The sequence below is a fragment of the Bactrocera latifrons genome, unplaced genomic scaffold, assembly GCF_001853355.1.
Source record: "Bactrocera latifrons isolate USDA-ARS-PBARC rearing strain unplaced genomic scaffold, ASM185335v1 scaffold_127, whole genome shotgun sequence".
NCBI lineage: Eukaryota > Metazoa > Arthropoda > Insecta > Diptera > Tephritidae > Bactrocera > Bactrocera latifrons.
Genome location: NW_017534708.1, coordinates 341,391 through 356,977, shown reverse-complemented (window position 1 = coordinate 356,977; position 15,587 = coordinate 341,391).

The following is a 15,587-nucleotide window of genomic DNA, read 5'->3' as shown; positions in this document are numbered from 1 at the left end:
AAAATTTGAAAATATTTTTCCGCCTTTGATCTTTTACTCCTTTCGAATTACGAGTGTATGAGAAAATTTTCGGTTACAACCGCACTTATAACTTCCTTACTTATTCAAGTGGAGCACTTCAAGCTAATTTATTTGCAGTGCGAAAATCTTGCCAGGAAACACTGTGTCAAGTTGGTTGGGCTTTAATGGCGCATCTAGAGTTTTATTTGTGTTCGTTTGCCGGCTTTACAGATTTGGTCAACTTTGTCACGTAGCGCGTTTAATTGCTTTACAAGAATTATGAGCGCCAACAAAATGTTGCTAACTAGAAAACTAATTTCATAATAAAAACAAAAATTTCACAGAGCTCTACATAAATTGGATATTTTACGAAAAAAGTCTCTATGTAAGCATGTAAAAGTGATGGCGACTAAGTGAAATTGTTGATGGAAAGCAAGTGCTTCACTTACGGCACTGCCGTTGTTGGTAGTAATAGAAGTGATGGATAAGTGAAGAAGAAGAGTAGTAGAACAACCAAATCAAATTTATCATAATAAACTGGCATTGAAAGTCATGTACAAATGGATTGACAATATTATTACTGCTTCAATGGCAAGCTAAGCTCTGCGCTCCGCATGCAAACACTACATATGCGATTGAATATGCGCGCAGAGCATTCGATTGTGAGCAGAGTTGCCTTGAGGCTTTTACAATGCCCCACGTCGTGTTCATTTTACGCTTCCAATCTCAGCTTTATTTGCCACATTTGTGCTTTAACGCGTATTGTAAATGTACTTAATACCTGCTGAATGGCTCAATAATCGGCGCATCATTACTGCAACTGTGGCGAAAAGTGCAACTGCGCCACCAGCCACCATAAAAACGCACGCGAAAACGCGAAAGGCAGCGCCACAACTGATGAACAACTAAGCTCACTGAATGTTGCAGCCGCATGTGGTGGCAGCAGCAATGGCGTGCGCAATGCAACGAAATCGAGAAAAACGCGAACTTTTCCCAACAACTACGAAAAGTTGCAAGCACAGGTACTCTGATCCATTTACAGCTGCATAAAAGCAAAGTAAGCAGCTGGCAGCGATAATAATGCGCCGCGGAGTATCCTTGAAAGCGAATTGAAATTCTATAAAAGAATTGATATAAATGATGTAGTGACACATAAAAATGGCTGCATTAAATGCGGTGACAGTAAATGTATGAATGCAAGTTACGTACAATAAATGGAGGAAGAAGAATCAGTAGTTGCAATCAGCGTCTTTGATTAAGGCTAAGGATTTATAGCTTGCATGAAGGAAAGCTTGCGTATTGTACGACTTTCGATATACAAAAGTTAATGTTGAATAGTAGCTGGTATGTAAGCTATACATTCTCTTTTTGATATGGATGATTTTCACAAACAATTTTCTTTCATTTCGAGTGCGGAATCGTTACTAATGTTGAAAAAGGCTTACAGTTTTGTCAAAAACACAGGGCCTTCAAAAACGGTCGGGAGATCGTTGAAGCGGATGTCACCGAACATTTTATACTCTCGCATCAAATACCGTATTTGTGTAAAGTTTTATTCCGCTATCATCATTGGTTCCTAATGTATATATTATACAGMGACGGCATCAGATGGAATTCAAAATAGCGTTACATTGGAAGAAGGCGTGGTTGTGAACCGATTTCAAACATATTTCGTACATGTCATCAGGGTGTTAGAAAATATTATATACCGAATTTCATTGAAATCGGTAGAGTACTTCCTGAGATATGATTTTTGGTACATAAGTGGGCGACGCCACGCCCATTTTCAATTTTAAAAAAAGCCTGGGTGTAGCTTCCTTCTGGCATTTCTTGCGTAAAATTGAGTGTTTCTGACGTTTTTTTTAGTCGGTTAACGCACTTTTAGGGATTTTCAACATAACCTTTGTATGGGAGGTGGGCGTGGTTATTATCCGATTTTTTCCATTTTGGAAGTGTATATGGAAATGCCTAAAAGAAACGACTCTATACAGTTTGGTTGACATAGCTATAGTAGTTTTCGAGATATGTACAAAAAAGTTAGTAGGGGGCGGGGCCACGCCTACTTTTCCAAAAAAATTACGTCCAAATATGCCCCTCCCTAATGCAATCCTTTGTGCCTAATTTCAATTTAATATCTTTATTAATGGCTTAGTTATGACACTTTATAGGTTTTCGGTTTCCGCCATTTTGTGGGCGTGGCAGTTCGCCGATTTTGCCCATCTTCGAACTTAAGCTTCTTATGGAGCCAAGAAATACATGTACCAAGTTTCATCATGATATCTCAATTTTTACTCAAGTTACAGCTTGCACGGACGGACGGACAGACGGACGGACGGACAGACGGACGGACGGACAGACAGACATCCGGATTTCAACTCTACTCGTCACCCTGATCACTTTGGTATATATAACCCTATATCTAACTCTTTTAGTTTTAGGACTTACAAACAACCGTTATGTGAACAAAACTATAATACGCTCTCTTTAGCAACTTTGTTGCGAGAGTATAAAAAAGTGAAGGATATGGTGAAAATCACCAATTAAGTGTTAGAGAATTCAACATCTCTCGCGAGTCCATTCGAATGATTTTAGTGAATATTTTGGGTATGAAAAGCGTTCTGGCTCGACTCATCTCGAAACGGTTGAGTTTTCTACAAAAAGAGCACCGTGAACAGGCCTCTTTGGATATGCTTGATTGTGCGAATTCCAATCCCACATTCACGGAGAGCATTATAACCGCCGATAGGGCATGAGTTTATGAGTTTGACAAGCAAATAAGTCAACAATCATCGGAATGGAAGAAAAAATGAGCCGAAAGCAAAAAAATCACTCCAAAGCCATTAAAAATCATCAAAATGATGCTCATTGTCTTTTTTTTTTTTTTTTTTTTTTTTTTTTTTTTTTTTTTTTTTTTTTTTTTTTTTTTTTTTTTTTTTTTTTTTTTTTTTTTTTGAATATTCGTGGAGAGACAGACGGTCAATAAGGAGTTCTATTTGACCGTATTGAGGCGTTTGCATGCGTTGAAAGAGGCGGGAATTGTGGAAGAAGAAGAAGAGCCGCAATTGTAACCAAATTTAAACTCAAAAACGCATTAAAAAGTCTGCGCTCTGCTTCAGATCTAAAGAATGAGGCAATCGCACAGAAACTGGTCCTCGGACAGCACCTGTTAAGCACAAGCGTACAATCTGGAACGCACCTCCAACGTATTCCAATGTGAGCGGGGCAAGGATGTCCCCTTTGGCTAACTCATTTGCTTTGCAGTTTCCAGCAAATCTAAGCAGCCAACCGAGTCTGACGATGAAGCAACTTGTTGCTATTTCTAGTGAACCCAGACACCGATTGACGGTGAAAATGTAACCGTCAATGCTGACCGTTATCGCACCTTGATAACTGACTACTTGATGCTTGAAACTCGAGATCTCTCATTTGCTTTCAACAACCTTTCGTCTTTTCTAGCGTCTTTTGCGGTTGGGAGCACATTTATAGATTCCCTTTTTGGTAATATCGGAACCTAGATAGTTGCTTTTTTTACCAATTCTTCAAAACTTGAGTCGCTTAAATGCCACATTTTATGAAACACTTGTGTAACTTTAAGTCTAGTTTTTACTAAATAACAATATTCATAATTTTAGATATTTCATGGAAATTTAGAATCATCATTTTTGTAAGGCACCACTAACTTGTAATGGAAAGTTTATAGCACTTTTTACAGCTCGCCAATCTTACCCAAATTCACTTAAAGTAAACGAAATGAAGCGCGCATTTCGAAAATCACCACACGTCTGTTTAGGTCAATGGACCAAAGCGCGTTGTTGAGTTAACAATTTGCAGGTGATTTACTCACATATTGTTGTTGTGTGCAAGCGGCTTATTTACGTTTCGTTAAATAAAACATTTAACGGTATTTACGTTATAATAAGGTGGTGTGGTGGCACAATGGCTATGACAGACAGACAGACAGCTAAAGCAATGCGCACATAACAAAAATGAACGTGAAAGAAAATATTGAAGTTTGACTCCCTGCTGAGCTGCCTGCTGCCGCGTGCTAAGCCGGGCGCTGCGTAAATAATAACTCTGTAACTGTTGACCAGAATTAAGCGCATTGACATCGGATGCACCATGAACTCGCCTGCTGAGCGATGGCGTGGGAGTTCACGCATACAAATCTATGCTTGTACTATGCTTTTATGTGTTGGTATGCTTAAATATATAAAAATGAGAGTATATTTTCTGGTAATTGTTACAATGATTCTTATTTCTAGCATGATTTTCATATTTTCATTGCATAAGCAAAAACTTTTTGTTGGTTCTCACTTCTGGCTTTTAATTTGTCTCAACTCTAGCATAAATTTGAAATCTTAGCTATTTTAGTAGCTGATGCTTACAATTTTTGTGTTCTCTGCACATCTGTAAATAGCATTGGTTGAAATAAAACGCTGCTCCGTCTATTAATTTCGCCCATTTTATTTGCTGATCCATTTAATTGCTGCCGTTTATGCATTCTTTCATTTATCACTGATTTATTTGTGTATAATTGCTCTCCAAAAATCATTTAATTAAGCGTGAATAACGCGCGATTATCGTGTGCTGACACCAGCATAACGGTATTATAAATTTATAGCACATTGTGGCGTTAATTGGTGGCTGCCATTCTCTCTTTGCAGCTGTTTAGAATGTTGATTTAAATTTCAACTTCAAAAAGTTAGTGAAAAATTTCAATATTCCGATTGGCTTTCAAATCCATTAACATAAACAATACAAACTAGCACTGCTATATTATTGCTCTTATGTTGAATAGGTTGCATTAGGTGTCACATACAGAATTATAAATAAATGAATTGAAAAAGTTTATTGACAGAATAGCTCATTACCTAATTAATATGTTATTTGTAATACGAGTATCCAGAAGGAAACCTCGAAGACTCTAAGGGTGATGCATTCGAGATTCCCTACTTTTTTAAAGAAAAACACAAAACCTTCAAATTTATTATTATTCTTATTATTTTATTAGGAAAAATATACAAACTATTAAACCTAATAGTAAGAAAGGAGTGCAAACCTTCAAATTTGATGGGGAATGTTTAGTATTATTTGAAAGAAGATTCCATGGCGTTTATCTTTTGAAGAGTATCTCTTTCAAGTATTGGCCGCGGCTATGTCTCAGTTGGCCATTCGTTGAGTCTAATTTTCGATGACTCGTTCGAGACTTTCGACTGGTAACTGGCGTATGTTACGCATGTTATTTTAATTCAAAGCTTGAATTGAAGTGGGAAAGCCAAAAAACGAAATTATCTGCTCAGCGAAGTGTTCTCTCAATCAAACCATTGATTGACGCGATATGGAGAAAGTGGCGCCGCCTTGTTGAAACCAAATGTCGCCCAGATCACGAGTTTCAATTTAAGTCATCAAATAATGAGTGAACATGACGCAACAATGGTCGGGTTTGACGGTTACGCTCTCAACGGCATCATTTTTGAAGAAACACATCAAAGTCTTGTTTTCTTCTGGACGAAATGGCAGCTCTTAAATCTTTTTACGTTACACTTCGTTCCAAATGCGTCAACTTTGCTTGTTTACATACCCTTTGAGCCAGAAATGGGCATCATAACTGAATAAAATTTGTCTCGAAAACATTGAAGGGAGTGGGAAGAGTGTGCGGCTTCAGTTATTGCATAAGCGATAATTTTTACGCACTTAATTTAAGATTTCGAAGTGAAATACACCAAGTCGTTTCTTACGTGCTGTTGAGAATTAAACGATCTACAGTTAAATGTTGTTATTTTTAAAACCATCCTAGGGTCGCAAGTCATATTTACTTCACTTAAATAATGTTCAAACAACTTGTCATCCATCATGAAGAGTTTTTATAATTTCTTTCATCATCTGCACAACTAATTCACCACAGTACTCAACGCACTTCTTTCAATTGTTTATACCTTCTAACCGGCTTGAAACGCCACCATTTCAGCTTCCACAATTCCAAGAAATCCGTACAATGTAAATAAATGAAGACGCCACATTTGGCGCTTGGAATTTACCGGTCTCTCTGGCCATGCTTAAGCGCCAACTCAACACACTTTTCGAAATTGCGCTTTGACGCGTCTTCCGTCTTCCAAGCGTTGGCTTAAATCCACGCTTACACTGCCATTCCAAATAAAGAATTTCTATGTTTTCACCGACGACTTTTTGTTGCAACAATTAGTTTCTCTTTCAGTTGCGGTGTGCCTTCTGGTGGCTTTAGAACGCTTCCCTTGTGAAAGGGCGTAATAATGGTGAAAAATAAGACACTAATTAAATAGTTGGGAGTGAAAAAAATATTAAAATATCTTACATCTAATACAAAGGTGCCGAAAAGTCAAACGAAACTCCAAAAATTTCGCCGCTTGTAAGCTTTGAAGTGGTACAAAAGTGTAAAAGTGAAAACCTTATTGAATTTTATTAAGCAAATTACATTTTCATTTTATTAAAATTTTAAATATTTACATTTTGCCAAAAGTTTGCGTATTGTAAACTATTTCGGGCAATTCGACCAATCATTGACTTGTCTTGAACAAAAAAATTGCTGAAAATTTGAAGAAAAAAAAAAATTGTTGAAAATGTTTTACATTTTTCAAATCGATTTTCTTTCATCACTCATTGCCTGTGTTACATAATCGTTGAATATTTGTGCAAATCACATAAACGACATGTCAATACACTGCTAAGATGGCATGCGTATGCTGACGACTGCCATAAAGTGAGATAGCTAGTGTGCGCATAAATCTAAAAATAAATACCAGTGCTCAAGTGAACTGATTGAGAGCTGGCGCTAACGGGCGGATACCATTGAAGTGTATATTAATGTGAAAAATCTTTCAAAAATAAGTTATCGCGTGGAAAAAATAGAATATATACTTATATTTATACATAAAAATTTGGGAAAAAATTGTGTAGGAAAGGAAAGTATAAAATTTTTTCTTTTAAATATTTAAAACTCACTAGAAGCTCATTTACAAAGCTTTTTAAAAGCCCTTTTTTTTATGTTAAAGCTAAAACCCAGCTTACCATAAATATTTATGTTTCTAATAAACTTCAAACAACTACTAAGTTCTTAATATATTATTATATAACACATGTTACTCATACGCACTGTTAACTTACAAGAGTTTCATAGGCTTCACCGTAACATGGCAAAAGCCGGCAATAGCATACCTTAAGAAACTTCATAGACTTCTATTAACTTTCGGTCTCAAATAAGATTTTAATGATAGAGCCGCGTCCATATATCTTATATTTATTACACATAATGATCAAAGAGATGTTCTAAAGAAAATACGGTGACAACTTGTCTAATTCCCTAAAAAAATTAATTAATAATTTGGTTTTCGCGATATCAGCTTTAGTCAGAATGAATCGACTCAAAGAAAAACTACTGAAATCATACTTTGCATTAGCTAGGCGAGATTAAGTTAATCTGGTAGGCCAGTGACCCATGTATAGACCAGTTTTGATACTTTGCGCTAACAGATAGAGTTCAGTTACTAGGTTCATTAATAGTAGTCATCCTTTAGGATGCCTGCTTTTGATGCGAATTTTAACAGACTTTGTGGCGTCACTATCGATACCTCCGTGGGTCTGTGAAGACTCCAGATGCTTACAGCGTAGTCTTGCCAATGCGGGGGAAGTGCACAAGCTTCCTTGGTACTTTGCTCTAGACATATTCTATAGGCTTGTCCCATCCTGCGGGCGTATGTCGCCAGACAGTGACCAGTTAGTATTCCCATCATGTTCCTACAATCTCTTCTATTGAGTGCCAATAGGTATTTTGTGTACTTCCAATCTACAAATGCAAAGCAAAATGCAATAGCAAAGTCATATCCCCACGCCAACTCCATCGTCCATTGTCGATGTTTACTTTGAACCTTCTTTCCGGTTGAAAAATGGAGATATGTAGTCCCAACCGTCATTACGCACTGACCTATGGCCAAGGGTTCAATGCTAGCTTTTCTCACCCTTTCGTTCACAGTATGCTACCACAGCAGTTTGCAGTCCAAGACTACCCCAAGATAATCGGTGCGATTCTTGAAAGAGGAAAAAAGGAATTAGATTTTAAATATCAACAAGGTGTCTTGCATCCCAAAAAATCTGCTTAGGCATTTAATTTTTATTCCCGCCACCTCAGCTGAATGTTTAAAGGAGTAAGATCCATCATGTTTTAGTCTTGATCTGCGAATGCGTGAAATCAGTAAGAAAGTGTTAAAATGTCTTATACCAAGTAGCTTCAACAGCTAGGATGAAAGTTTGCGGTGAAGCTTTGAAACTTATCGCGTGAGCACCAATTGAATAATGGGCAGTTATAACCTTGACTAGTTGAAAAAAACTCGCCTGTGCTTTTGCGATTTACAATGAGTCATAAGGATGGCACATCGCCCGATTGTTGTCAAGCTCCCACCAGGTCCAGCTTGAGAGTAGTAACCAGCAAGAGGACAAAGGAACTGCGACAGATTCCCACTTCAACGACAGTGAGAAGTGAAGTCAGAGGTCAACGAGATTCAGGTGCCATTTCTCGGCAACTCTTACGCGTTACCGGTGTTCTGCGTTTCCGCTATGGCCTAGTACCCAAACTATTCTTGTCCACAACTAACGCAATGCCATTCAAATTGAGCTTGGATAATCCCTTAGCAGCCTCAAGCGCGGCAGTGAAATCTAGACTAGTATTGTCACTCTACTATTATAGCGGATAAAAAGGACAAGAGATTGCAAGCAATAGATCTACTGCTGCTTTGATAACAGCAGACTCGGTTTGAAAAATACTAGATCAGTCAGGAAGTCTGTAACAAATATTGATGAATGATTACCGAGAGTAGAAACCTCCACCAACCTGCTCGAAAGACTTGAGCCATATCTTACGCTGCGGCTAATTCTTCTAAACCATATTGTCTTAGGATTTACTATAGGTATGCTAGCAAGTAAACAACCGCCAGACCTTAGTTGGACACATAACATAGACATAGCCCTTTTTATCAATCAAACCAACGAGTTTTCAGATATGAAACTAATTTTTTTTAAATATTAAGCATGTTTTCGAGTTTCTCTGATAATTATATAAGTGCCTTAGTTAAGAAGTGCTACTTCCAAGTTTCAATTCAAATTAAACAGAAGCTTGCCACAATCCGCTGGTCTTCTATAAGACTAAGAGTAAGAATAGTGAAATGACTTAAAGAAAAAATGCCGAAACGATTGCATCAGCTAAATGAACTAAGACTAAATGAATTTCAAACAAAAATAAGTCAACCAGCAAAGTCCATCTAAAATTAACACAAAAATGGGTAAACATCTGCAGATTGATAATTAAAACAAGTAAGGAAGGGCTAAGTTCGGGTGTCACCGAACATTTTATACTCTCGCATGATAAAGTGATAATCGAGATTTCAGGCGTGGTTGTGAACCGATTTCACCCATATTTGGTACATGTCATCAGGGTGTTAAGAAAATATTATATACCGAATTTCATTGAAAGAGTACTTCCTGAGATATGGTTTTTGGTCCATAAGTGGGCGACGCCACGACCATTTTATATTTAAAAAAAAAGCCTGGGTGCAGCTTCCTTCTGCCACTTCTGCCGTAAAATTTAGTGTTTCTGACGTTTTTTGTTAGTCGGTTAACGCACTTTCAGTGCTTTTCAACATAACCTTGGTATGGGAGGTGGGCGTGGTTATTATCCGATTTCTTTCATTTTTGAACTGTATATGGAAATGCCTAAAACAAACGACTCGGTACAGTTTGGTTGACATAGCTATAGTAGTTTTCGAGATATGTACAAAAAGTTAGTAGGGGGCGGAGCCACGCCCACTTTTCCAAAAAAATTCCGTCCAAATATGCCCCTTCCTAATGCGATCCTTTGCGCCTAATTACATTTTAATATCTTTATTTGTGGCTTAGTTATGACACTTTATAGGTTTTCGGTTTCCGCCATTTTGTGGGCGTGGCAGTGGGCTGATTTTGCCCATCTTCGAACTTAACCTTCTTATGGTGCCAAGAAATACGTGTACCAGGTTTCATCATGATATCTCAATTTTTACTCAAGTTACAGCTTGCACGGACGGACGGACAGACGGACAGACGGACGGACGGACAGACMGACATCTGGATTTCAACTCTACTCGTCACCCTGATCACTTTGGTATATATAACCCTATATCTGACTCTTTTAGTTTTAGGACTTACAAACAACCGCTATGTGAACAAAACTATAATACTCTCTTTAACAACTTTGTTGCGAGAGTATAAAAATATGGTGAACCTGCCATCTTTTTCCGCTTTTTGCAGGGCTTGTCCGGAAAGTAACAGGACTGGGTCGATTTAGATCCCCTCTGTCGTCTCAAAATGTCTCGGGATCATACGCAAAGATCCATGACTCGTCACCCGTAATTACATTATTTAAAAATTGGAGGCCACTTTCACAAATGTTTAAATTTTCTTCGTACACTTCCACTCGCCGTAATTTCTGGTCGTCAGTGAGCATTTTTGTTACCATCTTTGCGCACACTTTGCGCATATTCAAGTGCTCAGTCACAATGTTATGAACCACAGATTTTGATAAATTTAATATATGAGTAATTTAACGAATAATTAGGCGACGGTCTCAGTTCAAAACTTTGCCTACAGGAGTAACTTTGTCGGTGTTTGTCGAAGTCGCAGATCTCCCAGCACGGTCTTAATGAGCAGCCTCTTTCGGATCCTCCAATGAGTCCTGGTGCCACCGAAACACACCACTTCTTACTAAAGCAACATATGGGTAAACCTGCTTGATCATATCATACGTCTCTGTCGCAGATTTACCGAGTTCCACATAGAATTTATTCGCAGACCTTTGCTCTAACGAACTCTGTATTTTCGGATTGCACCCGGTTTTGTCCTGACTCTCCAGTTGCTCGGAGGCAACTGACCAAATGCTTGTTCGTTAGCTAGAAACGCCCTCTATCGAATTTAATCGATGCGCGCACGCTCCGAAATACAGTCGGGACGGAAGAAAAGCAGTCCAATTACTTCCCGGAAAAATCCTATAACAGACCTTATGCCGTATATGTCAGTCAGCGTGCGAATTATATTCATAAGATCGTGTGGAAACATGTTCTTAAGTAGACTCGTGTAATCTCAAAAGTTGAATTATTTCCACCAGTTCGATGGTATGTCTGAATTCCATGCGATTAAGCCATGATATTGTAAAAGCGGGATAATTAAGAAGGAAATATTGAGATGTTTCCATCTTCATCTATTATCAGCTTCTGTAGCTGGTGTTCGGCAAAACTCTCAATAATACAACTTGGACCACCACCACAACTAGGCAGAGGGTAGCCTTACTGAGAGCAAAGAGCTCACAGAATCTCCTACGGTTCATTTTGAGTCCAAGAATCTTGCGATAGCGAAAGAACAGATATCAGCTGAGGCGCTGGTCAACCTCCTGAAAAGCTCAGCTATCCAGTGGGAGGATCGTCAAGGAGAGAGAAGCAGCGTCCTATTCCCATTTTACTGATAGCGGAGCCCTCCCTTATCAGCTGTGAGCTGGCACCTGTACTACTCTAATTACAAAGTTTGATTGATGCTAGTGATAGCGAGACAAAACATTCCATAACCAGCCTTAAATGCACGGTTAGTAAGCTTATAACTCACATCGGCGTCCTTATTTCAATGTGCGTAGTTACTTCTCTGAAGTAAGCTGCACTTCGAAGCCGTTAGTCTGCCGCTTGCTTAACAGCAGCAACCTCGGCTTGAAAACCGCTGCAATAGTAAGGAAGTCTACAACTGAAATTGATGGAGAGTTCTTGATAATATACTGCTTCACCAAACTTTCTTCCAAGCTGTGACCTCTACGTAAAGAAGCATTATGTATGAAGAATTATGTAGTTTTTTTTTAAGCTGAAATGTTAAATTTAATTTAAGAAAGCTATAAGATAGAAGTAATAAACATAAGAGATAAAATAATGGCAGAAATATTGTACTAAATATTATTATCTTGTTGCACTTTGTCAGATTTTCGCAAGCAAATCTAAGTAAATGCACTTAGCCTACAAATTGCATCCTTCCAAGGCACTTAAGCTACTTTAATAGCTCCATTTGGTATATACGTGAATATCCTTGGGAAAAAATCACACACACATACACACCGAACAAAAAACACTGTTAAAAGAAACCACTGAGCATATATAGCGGACTTCAGCGCCTTGAAATATGCACTCATGCATTTCGATACCGTTAGATGCCTGAGAAAGACTATGTTTGCAAAACTGTGTGTAAATATATGTGTGTGCGAGCATGTGCGCACACGATTTCAATGAAATTTTAATGACCCACTTACGAGCGTAAAAATACTATTTATTGGTTTGTGCTATTTTTTTGCAATTTCTTTGCCATTTTTTTCACATTTTTTTCTTGCTCTTTGCCGCCCAAAGGCACAGACATTAAAGTAGCGAAGGCAAAGCGAAAACAAGCCTGTTTGTGTATGTAAGGGTGTGTGTGTACAGTCAGCATGTAAATACAGTGTGCGTTGAGCGCTTCTATGGTTTCCAAGCGACGCTTGGGCTCAGCGCTGGAAATGAGCTAAAAACAATGGCGCAAAACAATGCAGAATGCTTCAAAGAGCAAATGTGAGTGTGTGTGTCTGTGTATATGTGCACGCGCCAACAAAAAAATACTCAGCTCCTTACATGTGCATAGTGCTATACATAAAACAATCTGCTTCGGTTTTTTTTTTTTTTTTGTAATTTTTGTTTATTTCTTGCGCAGAAAGTGAAAGTGGCTACCTTTCGCAAAATAAAAACAAAAAAAAACACTCAAAAGTAATGTTTGGCAATAACTTGTGCGGCCAATTGCTTGTGGGGAACGTATGAGAAAATCGTATTTCCACTTCAGTAACCGAAAAAAATTGCCTCTTAAGAAAAGCTAAGCGAATGGTGACCGAGAGTAGTGGTGGCGGCTAGAGACGCCGAGCGCGTTTGTAATGAAATTAGTTGGCAAAATAAGCAGAAACTAATTCAAGGCGAATTTCAAGGATGGTAACAGCAACAGTGTGTGCAACAATTAGCGCAATTAGATTTTTTTTTCTTAATTTGTGTTGTTGACCAAAACGCCGTGTGCTAAAGATCGCTGTCCAATAAGAATTAAATATTGCCTAGGGAAAAATATCTGCAGATTTTGGTACCAGTACCATTATGTATAATGTAAAGTCCATCAGGTGTCGTCATCAGTAGGGGGTCGCTCATACGAGGCTGTTTAATTATTTTCCTTGGTAGTGTTTATTTTTCGTGGCGGGTTCCAAACCTAGCGTACAACCCTGTAGAGGGGATATTACGCCTTCAAAAGGATATTTTCTAGCTACCCAGAGAATACTTGGTCAAAGACTGGAAGATATAAAATAAGCGATTTGACCACTGCCAAGTGAATGGCGCTCAAAGAACTTTCCTTACTTGCGTGAATTTCTACACATGACTCCAGCCTCCGTAAAATTCATCAAAGAGACGGAAGTTCTTACATTAATTAATTTTCCCCCTGCGGGTAGGAGGACCCCTCCGGGTTCGAGGGGAAACCAAATATACGCGCGGCAAGGCATACCTGTCGTAAGAGGCGACTAAAAGCAGTAAGCACTATGTCAGGCTTTAGATACCATGTTTTGATGTCAACATGGGGGTTTAAACCTAAGTGCAGGAAGGGCGTTTTGTCCAATGTGGAGTCGCACTGCGGCCGGGTGCCGGACCAAAAGTACGGCAGAGGTTTTATATGGGCCTCGAATCCGACCAAGGTGACTAGGGTGTCCCTATCCACCCGAACCAATTGGAACCAAAAATTAAGWGCAAAATGCATTTATGCTTTGGGGCGCTGATCAACGCATTGTATTGATCTATGTGCTTCTAGCAATAGAAAGCRCCGTGGAGTTTAGTCTTCATAGACAGGTATTCACGTAAAAACACATTGACACATTAAGTATATGGTTTTACAGGAAGATGATCCAACTTTATCCCTTTTTAGCCTTACACTACTAAACACTGTAAAATATCTTCATTTAACTAAATGTTAACCAATTGTGAGGTTTTCTTACACAGAAACTTCAATTTTAATGGGAAATGTTTATTATTTTGCCATTTACTTATTGAAAATTATCTCTTTCAAAAGTTGGCCGCAGATACATCGCAGATGGTCCATCCGTTAAGTCCAATTTTCCAAATTAGTTAAACATAATTTGGTTCGATAATTTGTTACCTTCTTGAAGGTTATTTAATAATACGATTCTCATAGAAATCGTCGTACCTATTAGTATAAATACTGGAACTGGCGACTTTCATAAGCACCACGTCATTCCATACCAGATATACCGGAACTTCTTTCGACTCACTATAATGTGTGTGACTTGGCATTGGCCTGATGGAACATAATTCTTGTTCTAATGAACAAAGTTGGCCACTTCTAAGCGGTTGGTTCTTTCAAACGGTCCAATTGTAGATATTGAAGATTCAAATTGGAATCTTTCAACAAAGCATTTGGATAATATGTCGCATCTATATCAAGGTGGCATGACTTAACGTTGTTTAGAAGGAACATAATTCCTCTTCTATTGGCCAAAGCTGACCGCTTCTGAACGATTGCTTCTATCAGACGGTTCCACTAATGGAAGTACAGATACAAATTAAGAGTTTAGTCGTAATGGCGAGCAATTTATAGTAGAAGATTCGCTCTTAACCGCGGTTTGGCCACCGTTTGTGTTGACTCAGCGTGAATCGGTTACGACCACTATCGATTGACAAAGGGTAAATGACTTATTTTTCGTAACCAGTTGTTTGAGTTAAAGCGTGTGTCTTATTTCAAACGGTTCCAAAAGGTTTTTTGTGAAATGTTTAACTCTTGGGTAATCGAAACAGGGGAAATGACTTCGAAACGGTGACCTCCAGTGGTGTTAATTAGCACGATCTTTCAGGCCACGCCACAGGCCCACGACGGAAATCATGTCTTGTGAATTATTATCACTCCAAATGCCGCAAAATAAGATTCTTCCAAAGAATTTTCCATAAATTTAATGGATATAGCTCCACTATGGCGGCCAAATCGACTAATTTGGGTCTTCTTCGATCTATAATCTAATATTATTCGTTCCTTCTATGAAAATTTTATATCCTCAATCGTAGAATGCTGCCACTCATGGGTCGCTTCAGTTTTGGATACAAAAAAGTCATAGGAGGCCAGGAAGTCTGGGGAATACATCTCCATGAATGTGTTGATTTTGGCCAAATATTCGCACACAAGCAACGAAACATGAACAGAGGCATTATCATGCTGCAAACGTCAAAAAAGCCACATCACCTCAAGCGTGCCCCCCCGTGCCACAAATTTGAACATAATTACGAAATAATAAATACTTTCTTCGATAAACTATTCAATAGCCTCTCAGTCCATAAAAATTCACTCCTGTATTCCCTCATTCCTATGTAAAATAATACCACAACTAATCGTATTATAATGAATTTACCTATGCTCCTCACTTTCTCCATCATTCAGTCTCTCTGACAACTACTTTCATAAACTGCTACTTTTAGTTGACCCCCCCTCTATAAATATAC